The sequence below is a fragment of the Balaenoptera physalus genome (assembly GCF_965194825.1).
Source record: "Balaenoptera physalus genome assembly, chromosome: 19".
NCBI classification, from domain to species: Eukaryota; Metazoa; Chordata; class Mammalia; order Artiodactyla; family Balaenopteridae; genus Balaenoptera; species Balaenoptera physalus.
The window spans coordinates 442,956-457,108 of record NC_138900.1 but is presented as its reverse complement, the minus strand read 5'-3'; the positions used below and the strand labels follow the sequence as shown (position 1 = coordinate 457,108).

The window sequence follows — 14,153 nt, the reverse complement described above, 5'->3', positions numbered from 1 at the left end:
GGAATGGGGAAGGGTGTGGAGAGGTAGGAGGAGGGACTTCAAGGGGCATGAAGAAACGTGCGGGGGTGATGGTCATATTCATTTTCTTGATTGTGGTGATGGTTTTACAGATTTAAACATCAAAATTGGAACTTCCCTGGAGGTCCAGTGGTTAAGACTCAGCACTTCCACTGCAGGGGGCACGGGTTCAATCCCTGATAGGGGAACTAAGATCCCACAAGCCGCATGGCGTGGCCAAAAGAATAAAAAATAATTTTTTAAAAAAAGGTCAAGGGGAAAAAAAAAGTCAAGTGGACTTCCCTGGTGGTCCAGGGGTAAAGAATCCGCCTTCCAATGCAGAGGACGCAGGATCGACCCCTGGTCGGGGAACTAAGATCCCACGTGCTGCAGGGCAACTAAGCCTGTGCGCCTCAACTAGAGAGAGAAGCCCGCGCGCCCCAACAAAGGATCCTGCATGCCGCAGTGAAGATCCCACGTGCCGCAACTAAGACAGGATGCAGCCAAAAATAAAATAAATATTTTTTAAAAAGGTCAAAATTTATGAAATTGTACACTTTAAAATACGTGCAGTTTATTTTTATTTATTTTTTTGGCTGCGTTGGGTCTTTGTTGCTGCGCTCTGGCTTTCTCTAGTTGCGGTGAGCGGGGAATAGTCTTCATTGAGGTGCGCGGGTTTCTCACTGTGGTGGCTTCTCTTGTTGCGAAGCACAGGCTCTAGGCACAAGGGCTTCAGTAGTTGTGGCACACGGGCTCAGTATTTGCGGCACACACGCCCTGGAGCGCATGAGCTTAGTAGTTGTGGCTCACAGGCTCTCGAGCACAGGCTCAGTAGTTGTGGCACAGGGGCTTAGTTGCTCCGCAGCATGTGGGATCTTCTAGGACCAGGGATTGAGCCCGTGTCCCCTGAATTGGCAGGTAGATTCTTAACCACTGCACCACCAGGGAAGTCCATGTGCAGTTTATTATGTGTCAATTATACTGCAGTAAGCTGATTAGAAAGTCTTTTAGGAGAAAATACAAGATACTATTTTTAAGACCCAAACGTAGTTGGGATTTTGAACTGAAGACATAAAACACAAACAATGAAAAAAAAAGACATTTTTTTAAATCCTTCTTTTCTTCAAAAGACACCATAAACAAAGTAAAAGATAGGACTCCATGCTTCCACTGCATGCACAGCTTGCAGGATCCCAGTTCCCCCACCAGGGATTGAACCCAGGCCACGGCAGTGAAAACACCAAATCCTAACCACCAGACCACAAGGGAACTCCCTGCAATTAATTTTTTTGAGTACTTAGGATTTTTGTTATTTCAACTGTTTAAAAAACAACAAAAACAAAATGGAAAAAGATCTTTCCAAAATGATTGGATATTTACCTAAGGAAATTATTCTCACATAAAATCTCTAGAAGAACATCATTAACAACAAGAAAAAGTTACTGTGGCCAATAACACTGAAAATGTTCCTCTTTTTATAGCAAAACCCAGGCCATGGCAGTGACAGTGCTGAACCCTAACCACTAGACCACCAGGGAGCTCCCTGCAATTTTTTTAAAAAATATTTATTTTTATATTTATTTATTTGGCTGCACTGGGTCTTAGTTGTGGCATGCTGGATCTTCGTTGCCACGTGCCAGATCTTTAGTTGCGGCATGTGGGCTATGTTAGTTGCAGCATGCGGGATCTACTTCCCTGACCAGGGATCGAACCTGGGCCCCCTGCATTGGGAGTGCTGAGTCTTAACCACTGGACCACCAGGGATTTTTGAATATTGATCTTGTATCCTGCAATCCTGCTCTACTCACTTGCTAGTCCTAATAGTTTTTTTTTTTTTGATTCCATCAGATTTTTTACATTGAAGATCATTTAATCTGTAAATAACAACAGATTTTACTTCTTCCATTCCAATACGGATTCCTTTTATTCCATTTTCTTGCCAATTGCCTTAGCTAGAACCTCCATTACAATGTTGAATAGAAGTGGTGAGATCAGACATCCTTGTCTTGTTCTCATCTTAGGAGTAAAGCATTCCGTTTTTTTCTATTGAGTGCGATATTACCTGTAGGTTTTTGTAGATGCCTTTTATCAGGTTGAGGCAAGGGACATGAAAGAACTTGCTAGGGTAATGGAAATGTTCTGTGTCTTGATATGCATTTGTCAAAAATGATTCAATGGTGCATCTAAGATATGAGCACTTCACTGTTCTGGGTACACAGCAAAATTCTAGGCCAAGGGGATTCTCAGGATGAGAAAATTACTTTTGTACTTGGAGTTCTTCCTGCCCCAAGTTTGGGGCTCTGTTCCACCCGCTCACTGTTGTCCAAGGCTCTGCTGCTCTCTCCTTCTTTGTTCAGAGTTGCTCTAGCCAATTTTGAGGCTACCTGCACCCAGACCAGTTGCTTGTCCCCAGCGTGCTCACCTGTGAAGGGGTCACCTCCTTGAAATGCATCAAGGCTTCCTTGCTCCCAACCCCTCTTTGGTAGTGTACCACAGGAGAGTATAATTTTTAAACTTTGTTTTACTCATTGTTACATTGGGAGCTATGGTTGTTCATGCACTCCTACGTGTTCATTGGAAACAAGTTCGATGTTGTCATTTTCTTTAAAGCTACCTCTGTGATTAAAATGTAGTCAGGGGGAGAATCACAGGTGAGGGCCCCAGTAAGCTGTTAAGGATCTGAATCTTAAATTCTGGATAAAATGGGAAGACACAGGAACTTTCTCCACAGAGGCTGGCATGACAGGAGTTACGTTTCAGCAGGAATTCTACCTGCTGTTTGAAGAAGAAACAGGTAAACAAATCTTTGCAAACTCTGATAAATGGTGTGATGAAGGATCAGCTAGGTCTGGTTGGTCATGAATGTCCTTTCTAAAGTGATGTTTAAGCCCAGACCAGAAGGATGGGTCTCAGCTTCCCAAAGGTTATGCTGGGTGGACTGTGGTTCCAGATGGAGGGAAAAACGTTTGCAGGCACCTTGACAAGATTCCAGGAACCAGAACAGGGCCAGTGCAAGCCAAGCAGGGTGAACACCTGGGACAGTGCTATGGTGGGAGCATTCAGAGGCAGGCAGAAACCAGACACAGGCTGAGAAGTTACTTATTCTGGGAACTGTGCTGAATAAGTAAGCTGCATGTGTATCAAATGGTACACATTCACTGTAAACAAAATCGCTTAGGAAAAGGTAGAGCAAACATTGCTTAAAAGTCCCATCACCCATAGATAATGAATGTCAACATGTGGGTGACATTCTTCCACAGAGTTCCCCTGAGATTTATGGTTTCACAGAATTGGGATCATCCAGGTTGTTATGAACCTAATTTTGTCTCCCAACAATATGCCATTTAATTTCTGCACCATAGTTACTTAAACATTCTCTTATTGGTGAGCATTTCTTAGTTTGTTGTTACAAACCGTGCTATAACAAAGGTCCTATGCCCGTGTGCGTTCATAACTGGGCAGTTATTTCCACGGGTGAGACTGCTGAATCAACTCATGAGCATACTTTACATATGGACACTACTAACCTGACCACCCTATAAAGAGGGTGCACCCATATAACCATCCATGGGTGCTGAATAATAGGGTCCATTTCCCTACTAGTTTTGCCTACATCCAACACAGTCTTTTAAAATCCTTGCCAGTCTTTACCTGTCAGTTAGTCTCCTGGGACTGAATTTTCTGCAGTCTAAACAGAACTTCCTTACTAGGATTTTTGTATTAAATGAGGTTACTTAGACTGAATGCTTGGGATACTGCCTACCTCATAACAGGTGCCCAAGTATATACTTTTATCATTTTTATTTATATCTCTTTGATTATTGATGAGCTCACACACTTTTCCATGTATTTATTGTCCATATGTGCTCCTTTTGTGAACTGCCTGCTCATACATAAGGACTGGTGAGCAACCTTGCCCTGGTCCTTCCTGAATGGAACAGGAACGGCTCTAGGTCAGGGATTGGCAAAGCTTTTCTGGCCATGCGACCTCTTTCACAGCTACTCTACCTCATAAAGCAGCTACCGACAACATGGAAATGAGTGGGTACATGCTATGTTCCAACAAAACTTTACTTACAAAAACACATGGGCCAGATTTGGCCTGTGGGCCCTAGTTTGCCAACCTCAGCTCTAGTGCCACCATTAAGTCTGATATCATCGTATTATAAAAATACATTTTCTGTTACCAGGGTTTTTATCCCCTGAAATAATAAATATTAAATTTTATCAGCTTTTTTCATGAATCATTGAGATGACTTGTTTTCCTCCACTGCTTGATTAAAATGGAGCATGGTAGTTGTATATTTCCTAATGCAAAGTACCCGTTTACTGCAGTGATTGTTCTTAAATCCAGGTATACTCACTGTAATGTCTGATCTGGAACTTTTGCATTAATATTCCTGAGAGATATTGGCCTTTTTCTTTCTTTGAGCTTTGACAGACTGGTATCACAAAAGAGGTAGCATTCAACTTTCTATATGTTCTGGAATAGTTGTATATCAAAGAGTTTTCTATTTCTTGAAGGTGGAAATAATTCAGTGGTAAAATAGCTTGGGCTTGAAATTTTGTGGAGTAATTCCCTGAGAACTTTTTCAATTTATTCTGAAATGTTTAGTGTATTAGGTTTTCTGTGTCTTCTTCAGTCAATATTATGTTTTCCTAGAAAACTGTCTTTTTCATCTAAGTTTATCAGGTGTGTTAACACAAAAATGTACAAATCTTATGATATAATTTTCTTTATGTTTATTTCCCTTTTCATTCCCAATGGTGCAAATCTGTGTGTTATTTTTCTTGACCGTGTTAGTTTGGAATTTATAGTTTGTTTTTCTCAGAATCATCTTTTACCATGTATTTTCTCCTTTTATCACTATTACATCCTTGTTTCTGCCCTGATTAGAAATATTTTTTTTCTAATTTCTTGTGTTTAGCACTAAATTTATTTCCATTTCTTCTTGTTTTTGCTACTATAGTGCACCCATTTCTAATGATTCAGACTGACATTTGAGCTTCTTTCTCCTCCTTGTATTTTTATTTGTTGTAAAACTGTACCAATTAAAGGCACATAAAAAGGCACAGTATTCCCAGACTCTTATTAAATTAGCTATGTTCATTTCTGTTTTCTTCTAAGCCCTTGTCCAGATGCACACATACGACAACACAGCCACAACAATTCTGCACTTCTCAGTACACATTACAGGTGCTTTCCATATTTCTACACAGTGTTCATAATAACAGTTTATGGTGACTTCCTGAAACAAATTAGAAGTACCCTAACTTTCTAGCATTGGAGAACAAAGAAGTAAATAATAGCACTCTGGCTCTTTGAAATAGTACATTCAGTCTTTTGAGTCAAATATCATCAACCTATTCTGACTTCTCAGCAACGGCCTTTCCCACACTGGTTGATTGTATTAACTAGTATTATTGAAGGGAGTTTTGATTTTACTAATTATTTTTCATTGGCAATTTACACAGGTATCAAATACCACCCAGTCTCAGCCCTTCTCTGGCAATGGTTAAAAAAGACAAAATCTACATATACTTGTATAGCTTTTGTGAATTAAAGTGCAATGTGTAATTTCCTCCCCCTGGTATGAGTTCTTTGGTGCCCAATAAAGTTAGAACCTTGATTGAAAGCTTTCCCACACTGATGACATTCATACGGTTTCTCTCCAGTGTGTGTTCTCTTATGTTGAGTGAAGGATAAATGAAAACTGTAAGTTTTCCCACATTCATTACATTTGTAGGGTTTCTCTCCAGTATGTGTTCTCTTGTGCACATTAAGATTACACCGTCCAATAAAGGATTTTCTACATTCATCACATTTATAGGGATTCTCTCTAGTATGAGTTCTCTGATGTACATTAAGGTGAGAATTTTGGCTAGAAGATTTTCCACATTTATTACATTTATAAGGTTTCTCACTAGTGTGAATTCTCTGGTGCAAAATGAGGTGAACACTCTGCCAGAAAGATTTCCCACATTCATTACATTCATAGGCTTTTTCTCTACTGAGATTTCTTAGATGATGAGAAAGAGATGAAAGCTTCTTAAAGGCTTTCCAACATTCATTACATTCATAGGATTTCTTCTTACTATGAGTTCTCATGAACTGAGAGAGGTGTGACCTATGGGTAAAGAAATCCCCACTTTCCTTATAGCCGTAACATTTTTCTCCAGTATTAATTATCTCATGTGTAGAAAAGTATATGCTCTGGTTGGTATATTTACCGTGCTCATTCAACTTACACAATTTTTCCAGGACTTTTCCACATGGATTGCCTTTACAAGGTTTCTTTTCTACCAAGATTTCCTGATGATTCTGTAAAACAAAATTATACTGTAAACTGTGAACTCCTGAGTCAGTTTGATGAAAATGTTCTTTGATAAGAAATCTCTGTGAAGAAACAAAGTCGGAATTGACGCTGCATTTCCCCACAACTTCAGCATTTTCCCAATCCCCATCCGGGGTCACTAGTTGCCCTTGTTCATATTCCACTGGCCCCACACTAACACTGTACATCTTCTGCTTTTCTGATTCATTCTCAGATTTCCAGTCATCTGCTACGGTAGAACGCCAGGAATCACCCATTGTGTATCTTTCCAGGTTCATGCTGCTGGGTAATCCGTCACCAGAAATGGCCTCTGTTGATGGTGACTCTTGGCTTTTAGGTCTGTTCTTCCATGCTGGAAGGAAATGAAAAACAGGTGCTTGCGAAAAAACTCCTAGAGTGAGAATGATGAGATAAAAGCAACAAGATGTGCACAATACAAGTAGATGTTTTTAAATATCAACTAAGGGAACAGATGGAACTTTGAGAAGAGAACCCACAAAATGTACACACAGAACAAGAGGAATCCACAGGAAGACTGATCAGCTAAAAAAGTCATCAGCAAAACAGGGGGAGAAGACACATTAGGGGAAACATCATGGAATAAGCAGACATCCCAAACATAAAATATTCTGAACAGCCACCCCTCTTTAATGCTTAGATATCTCCAAATTCTGATCCATCTCCCTAGTTAGGTCCATTCCTCCTGTAACTGACATCATATTAACTTTCCTAACAAACAAGTTTCACAATGTCAAGAGAATACCTCTTTAGACCCAGTCCTCCCGAGCACTCAGAATCAGGGTCAAACTACCACAGCTCTCCTTGTTCCTTTTTCTGCTGGGTTTCTTTAGTTCTCCCTGTAAGTGACCATTTCCCCCATTAACACACAGTTCCTGTCTGTTTGAGGACCTGCCTTTGATCCCCAAGGTCTCAGGTGACAGCAACCCTTCCCTTTCTTCTCATCATTCAGGTCACAACTCCCAGGTCACCTCCTCTAAGAGACCCTCTCTGACCTCCCCTTCTATACGGGTTCCTCCTCATTTTCCAGCTCACTGTCCTGTTTTATCTGCTGCTCAGCACTGGTTAGCGCTATTTAACATCACCTTGTTCTTTTGGTCCTTTATTGTCTGCTCTTCCCCAGACACCAGCACAGCACTGGTAGCTCTGTGGGTGCCTGGGACATGTCTGTGAGGTGGACAGAGTGTACACAATTGTGCTCCTGCCAGGTGGGGAGGCCCTACATTCCTGTCCACAGGGAGGAGGCTATGGAACTGACTGTGAGGAGGGCTTTGCAAAGTCAAGCAGAGCAAAGGAGGGGACCCAGAAACCTGCAGTGGGTTTCTCCATGAGTCCTTAGCTGGACCCTAACTGCAAATGTATCGGAAAAGGCTCTCAAAGACCTGGCAAAGAACAGCTGCTAGGGTTCTGAGCAGAGGTTTCAGGAGTTACACAGTGTTGGGAGGCATTAGAGTTCTGACCCAGCCTGGGCAAAAGAACTTCAGTAAGCACCCAAGGCATTCAGCTGAAACCCCAGAAAGCTACATCCCAGAAGGAAAGACCATGCCCAAGAATAAGGGCTACATCCAAGGATTAAGCAAAATCAAAGTAACTCTACCTTAATCAATCCTAAACCAAGCCTCATCAGGATTAGGGTGATTTGTAATTATTTAACCACCTACCAAAACAAAATTCACACTCTTCAGTAGAAGATAACAATCTATAGTCCCTACAATGTATCATCCACAGTGTCCAGTATACAAAAAAATGACTAGAATCAGGGAATGTAAGAATCAGGAAAATGTGACACATAATCAAGAAAAAAAACTCAACAAAAATAGATATCCCAAACATTAGAAGTAGCAGGAAAAGATTTTAAAATAACTATTATAAACATGATAAATAATTTCATGGAAAAAAAAGAAGAAAAGAACCAAAAAAATTATAGAACTAAATAAAAATATAATATCTGACGTAAACCATGAATGCACTTAACGGCAGACTGGACACAGTAGAAGAAAGGATTGTGAACTAAGGCAGGTAAGTGGAAACTTTATGATGATACAAAGGAAGAGAAAAGAATGTAAAAACAGAGCATCTAACACAGGATTAACGTGTAACGTGTAATGTTACAGCAGAGAGACAGAAAGCAGCAGAAGGCATATTTGAAGAGAAGTGGGAGAGAGTTTTCCTAGATTGATTACAGGCACCATCCTATAGATCCAACAAGCTCAGCAAACTCCAAACAGAATCATTTCAAAGAAGACCTCACCTAAAACATCACAATCTGTTGAAAACCAAATAAAAAGTAAAAATCTTAAAAGTAATCAGAAGAAAACAACAGATTATATTCATGGAACAACAAGAAGAAAAACAGCTGACTTCCCACAAGAAACAATGGAAGCAAGGAGACAAAAGACAAACATCTTTAAAGCTGAAAGAAAAAACCTAAAATTTTATATCCAAGAAAAAATCCTTCCAAAATGAAGGCTTAATAAAGACATTTTTAGGCTTGCGTGCGCGCACACACACACACACACACACACACACACACACAAAGTGGAGAGAATTTTTCACCATCTGAGCATATCACAAGAAATACTACAGCATGTTTTGTTGTTGTTTTTACATAGAGTAGTTTATTCCCTATCGCTCTACAGTCATAAGAAATGATATAACAATAAAACTGAAAGGTAACTAACATAATCCTGATGATGAAACTCAATAACAAAGCAGGTACCTGAAACTGAACATCGTTTAACAAAATGGAGGAAAAGCCACGAGCTGATGTTGTCTTTTAACCCTTGACCCTCTATCTTTTCACTACTGCATTCAGCCAATATTCCTTAATAGTACTGGCTTCTATCAACTGCCTGCATAATCTGGGTTTTAGAAGATTACATGTCTAACTAGAAGCCTCTCCCCTTCCACCATTATCCTTCATAACAGCAGGAGTATAGGTATGTACATTTATTTCCTGGCAAATGTTCTATCCCTAAGGTCTGAAATTTATAACATTAGCTTTTAAATTTTATCATTATCTTTCAAAAACTATTCTTCTGGTTGTTAAATCAATTATCATCGATGTTAATTTTTTATCTACAGGTTATTTCTGTTGCTAATACTCTATGGTGATAGTAAAGCAACCTCAGAACTCTAGCATAAGGTTACCCTCTGAGAGTTAATCTAGTAAAATTAACAAATAATGACTGAGACTCATCATCTGTATAAATAAGCAAAGTGTCAATTATTGTAAATGTCTGCCTCAATCTCAACCAGGGTAACGGCAGTCTGATCTTGGGGAGAAATTACTGATACATGATGTTAAGTAAGAAAGCTAGAACCAAATCAGTACAAGAAAGATCATAATAACAGAAGTAACTTGGATGGTGGTATTTGCAAAGCACTGAAATCTGGCATGTTACATCTGTTAGATATGTAACCTGATATATAACAAATATTTACTGAGTTAAGTAATCTGAACTGAGAATAAAGAAGCCAGATATGGTGATAATGTAGTCCTTACCCTAATAGATGTTTACTGTTCAAGGGCAACAACCTGCAGAGAAAATCTTATGATTCTGACGTTTGACATCATATATTTTAGCATGTCATTACATACTTCAATGTATGCTAAATACAGCTAGTAAAGTCATTCTAAATGACAGTCTCTGGGGGAAAGATATACATGAAAACCAGATTTCCATTTTACCCCCTCCCCACTTAATTTCCATTTTTTTAATGTAACTTTTTTGTTGAGCTCGTATTAAACACTTACCAAAACAGAATCAAAAAAGTGAAAGGTCACAGGCAGTGTGGGTTTAAACTTTAAAGCACCGAACTCAGAGACACAGGAACTGAACCATCAGTTCTAATCTCATTAACTTTTTCCCTGTAGATGCTCTCTGCTCCCTTAAAAACAGTTCATGAACTGCACCTCCCTCCCAGAGAGAAGTGAGACACATGTGGGAGCCTCATCCAGGCTGGAATGACAGAAGAAGCAGCCAAGACTTTAGAATGATGACAGACTCATCTGAAATCTCCTCCGAGTACAGCATGTTTTTTAGCCTGAAAGGAAACCATCAAAGATAGAAGCCTGGATCTGCAGAAAGGAATGAAAAGCAACCCCAAAACTAATTAACTAGGAAAAAAATATTGTACAAAATTACTTTTAAATTCCTTTAAAATGCTGGTGACCGTATAATGCAAGAATAACAACAATGCATAATGGACTTATATAATATGTAAAAGTGATATATACGACAACAGGGAAAACTGCAATTATACTAATATATAAGTTCTTACATTAAGTGGCATAATATTAATTCCAGGTAGATTATTATAAGATAAAATTTGTATTGTTAACCCTAGAGCAAATAAAACATAAGATTATACAATATTACAAAGACATAAAGCTAAGAAGAAATAAAAGGAGATGAAATGGAATAAATACCCAATTAATCCAAAAGAAGGCAACATGGAAAACAAAGGTACAAAGACCAGATGAGACAAACAGAATAACAACGTGGCAGACATAAACCCAAACATATCAGTAATTATATAATAAATACAAATTTACTGAACAAATTAAGAAATAAGACTGCCAAAATGGATTACAAACAAAACCCAATTAAATGCTGTTTACAAGAGACTCACTTTAACATTTCAACAGGTGAGTTGAAAGTAAAAATAAAGAAAAAGACAGGTGGGACTTCCCTAGTGGTCCAGTGGCTAAGGCTCTGTGCTCCCAATGCAGGGGGCCTGGGTTCGATCCCTGGTCAGGGAACTAGATCCCACATGCAATCTTCGCATGTGGCAATGAAGATCCTGCGTGTGGCAACTAAGACCCGGTGCAGCCAAGTAAATTAAATAAAAAAAATTTTTTTTAAAGTGTATGTTCAATAGGAAGACCAAACAATCTGCCATGTCATTAAGCCCAGTAACATAGCTTCAAAATACATGAAGCAAAAATTGGTAAAAAATATTCAGAGATACAAACTACTATGTATAAAATAGATAAGCAACAGGATATATTGCACAGCACAGGGAAATACAGTCATTGTTTTGTAATAACTTTAAATGGAATATAATCTATAATACTGAATCACTATGTTGTACACCTGAAACTAATATAACATTGTAAGTCAACTATACTTCAATAAAAAAATAAAGTTATGCTAGCTTCATAAAAACTTTTTTTAAGTTTTCATCACAAGAAATAAAAAATTATAGCTATGTAGTGATAGATTTTAACTAAACTTATTGTGGTAAATATTTCAAAATATATACATAGATCAAATCATAATGTTGTACAGCTTAATGTAATACAATTTTACATGTCAATTATATCTCAATAAAACTAGAAAAAGAAAAAAGAATTGATTAAAAAAATATAAAGAAATCCAGTAATGGTTGGAGATTTTAACACTCTTCTGTCAGTAGCTGATGGAACAAGCAAACAAGAAAATCCATGAGAATAAAGTGTGCAACACAACTAAGCAACTCAACTTAATTGACATTTATCAAGCACTGTGCCTAACAAGAGCAGAATACACATTCACGGGCTTCCCTGGTGGCGCAGTGGTTGAGAATCTGCCTGCCAATGCAGGGGACACGGGTTCGAGCCCTGGTCTGGGAAGATCCCACATGCCGCAGAGCAACTGGGCCCGTGAGCCACAACTACTGAGCCTGCGCGTCTGGAGCCTGTGCTCCGCAACAAGAGAGGCCGTGATAGTGAGAGGCCCGCGCATCGCGATGAAGAGTGGCCCCTGCTTGCCACAACTGGAGAAGGCCCTCGCACAGAGACGAAGACCCAACACAGCCAAAAAAAAGAAGAATACACATTCACTAAAATAGATCATATGCTGTCTCATACAGACATTTCTCAATAAATTTAAAAGGACTGGATACATACAGAATATGTTATTTGACCACAATGGAATTAATCTGGCCATCAATAATAAAAATCTCCTCATATTTAGAAATTAAACAGTGTATTTTCCAGATCAAAGAAGAAATCAGTTTCATATATTCAAAGAACTGACCGCCAATGAAAATATAACATATGAAAATGTGCAGGATGCAGTTAAAATAGACTTAAAGGAAAATGTGTAGCTATAAATGCAAGCATCAGAAAGGAAGGATTAAAATTAATGACCCAGGGACTTCCTGGTCCAGTGGTAAAGAATATGCCTTGCAATACAGGGGACACAGGTTCGATCCCTGTTCAGGGAACTAAGATCCCACATGCCACAAGGCTGCTAAGCCCACATGCCACAACTACTGAACTCACGCGCCTCAACTAGAGCCCACATGCTGCCAACTACAGAGCCCTGGAACATGTGCGCCACAACTAGAGAAGAGAAAACCCTCACGCCACAACTAGAGAGAAGCCCGAGTACCACAACGAAGAGCCCGGGCCACAAGGAAAGATCCCGCATGCCTCAACATAGATCCCACGTGCCACAACTAAGACCCGATGCAGCCAAAAATAGATAAAATAGATAAATAAATAATAAATAAATCTTAAAAAAAAATTAATGACCTAAGCTTCTATCTCAAAAAACCAGGGAAAAGGAAAGCAAATTAAACCAAGAAAAAGGAACAAAATAGTCAAGTGGGGAAACCAACAGAACAAAGGTAAAAAAAATACAATCATGACAATACATGCATGTAGAGTATTTGATAAAATATAATGCCCATTCATGATAAAAACTCAGCAAACCAGGAATAGAGTGCCCTCAATCAGACTGCCCTCAATCAGATAAAGGGCATCAGATCACATTTAATGGTGAAATACGGAATGCTATTTCTTGGTATCATGAGCAAGGCAAGTATGTCCATTCTCACTTTTATTCAAGATTGTACTGGATAATCTAAAGTAGCAGATATCATATAACAATGGTTGTCACCTCTGGGGGTACTAACTGGAGAGGGACATAAAGGAAATATATGGGGAGATGAAAATATTCTATGTGTGGATTAGAGTATGGGTTACATAAATATACAGTTCTAAAACTTTACTGGACTGTACTCTTAAGGACAGCATGTCTCACTGTTAAGTACCAGAGATCCTCATCAGTATAGTTAACATTAAATAAGGAAAACATAAAGGCTGGAAAGGAAGAAGTAAAGCAATTTTTTTGTATATGACATGATTGTGTAAGAAATCCAAGGAAACTAACAAATTTCTAGAACATGTAAATGATTTTAGCAAGATCACAGTGATGAAATAAAATTTATATTTTAAGGCAGGACAAGAAAAAATTAAACATAAAATTCTCTGTGTTTGTTTGGGCCTTTTCCCTCCCTCCCTAATGTGCAGCGTCAATCTGCATTACACATTAACCAGAGCTCCTCAAAGATGGGAGTGCCTGCTCGACGGTAAAGATCAAATTTTTTCCCTTTCTTCTGACTCTAGCAACGTAACTTCTTAAAAGAACAGCATTCTTGGGACTTCCCTGGCGGTCCAGTGGTTAAGACTCCACACTTCAAATGCAGGAGGCGCAGGTTCGATCTCTGGTTGGGGAACTAGGGTCTCACATGCCGCGCAGCGCAGCAAAGAAAAAAAAAAAGAACAGCATTCTTCCCCAACTCTGTAGGGGTCATAGTGACTTGTTGCTCGCTTTGTACGTGCTTACCTGGACTATCTTTGGAGAACTTTATATAAAATATAAGTATTTTGATGTACCACCCTCCTACTCTCAATAGGAGGATTCCCACCACTATCAGGATTCATGCCTAAATGAATGACTATTCAAGAAATAACAAAAAACAATACTATTATCCTACCCACACTCAGCTACCACAGCACTGCTCAACCTG

The 14,153-nt window shown here is 39.0% G+C and overlaps 1 protein-coding gene across 17 annotated transcripts in view; it reads right to left on the bottom strand.

Annotated features, from left to right (window-relative positions):
• The window catches only part of ZNF606 (zinc finger protein 606), a 65,870-nt gene that overhangs the window by 33,730 nt on the left and 17,987 nt on the right, over window positions 1-14,153 (bottom strand). For 4 of the 17 annotated variants that reach the window (XM_082436271.1, XM_082436281.1, XM_082436279.1 and 1 more), the window contains exon 2: window positions 6,247-6,684. The exons of 11 other annotated variants lie outside the window; for them this stretch is intronic. The gene's annotated coding sequence lies outside the window, so the exon portion shown is untranslated. The remainder of the gene's footprint in view (window positions 1-6,246; window positions 6,685-14,153) is intronic. 2 more of the 17 variants (XM_082436280.1, XM_082436282.1) reach the window with 2 other exon arrangements.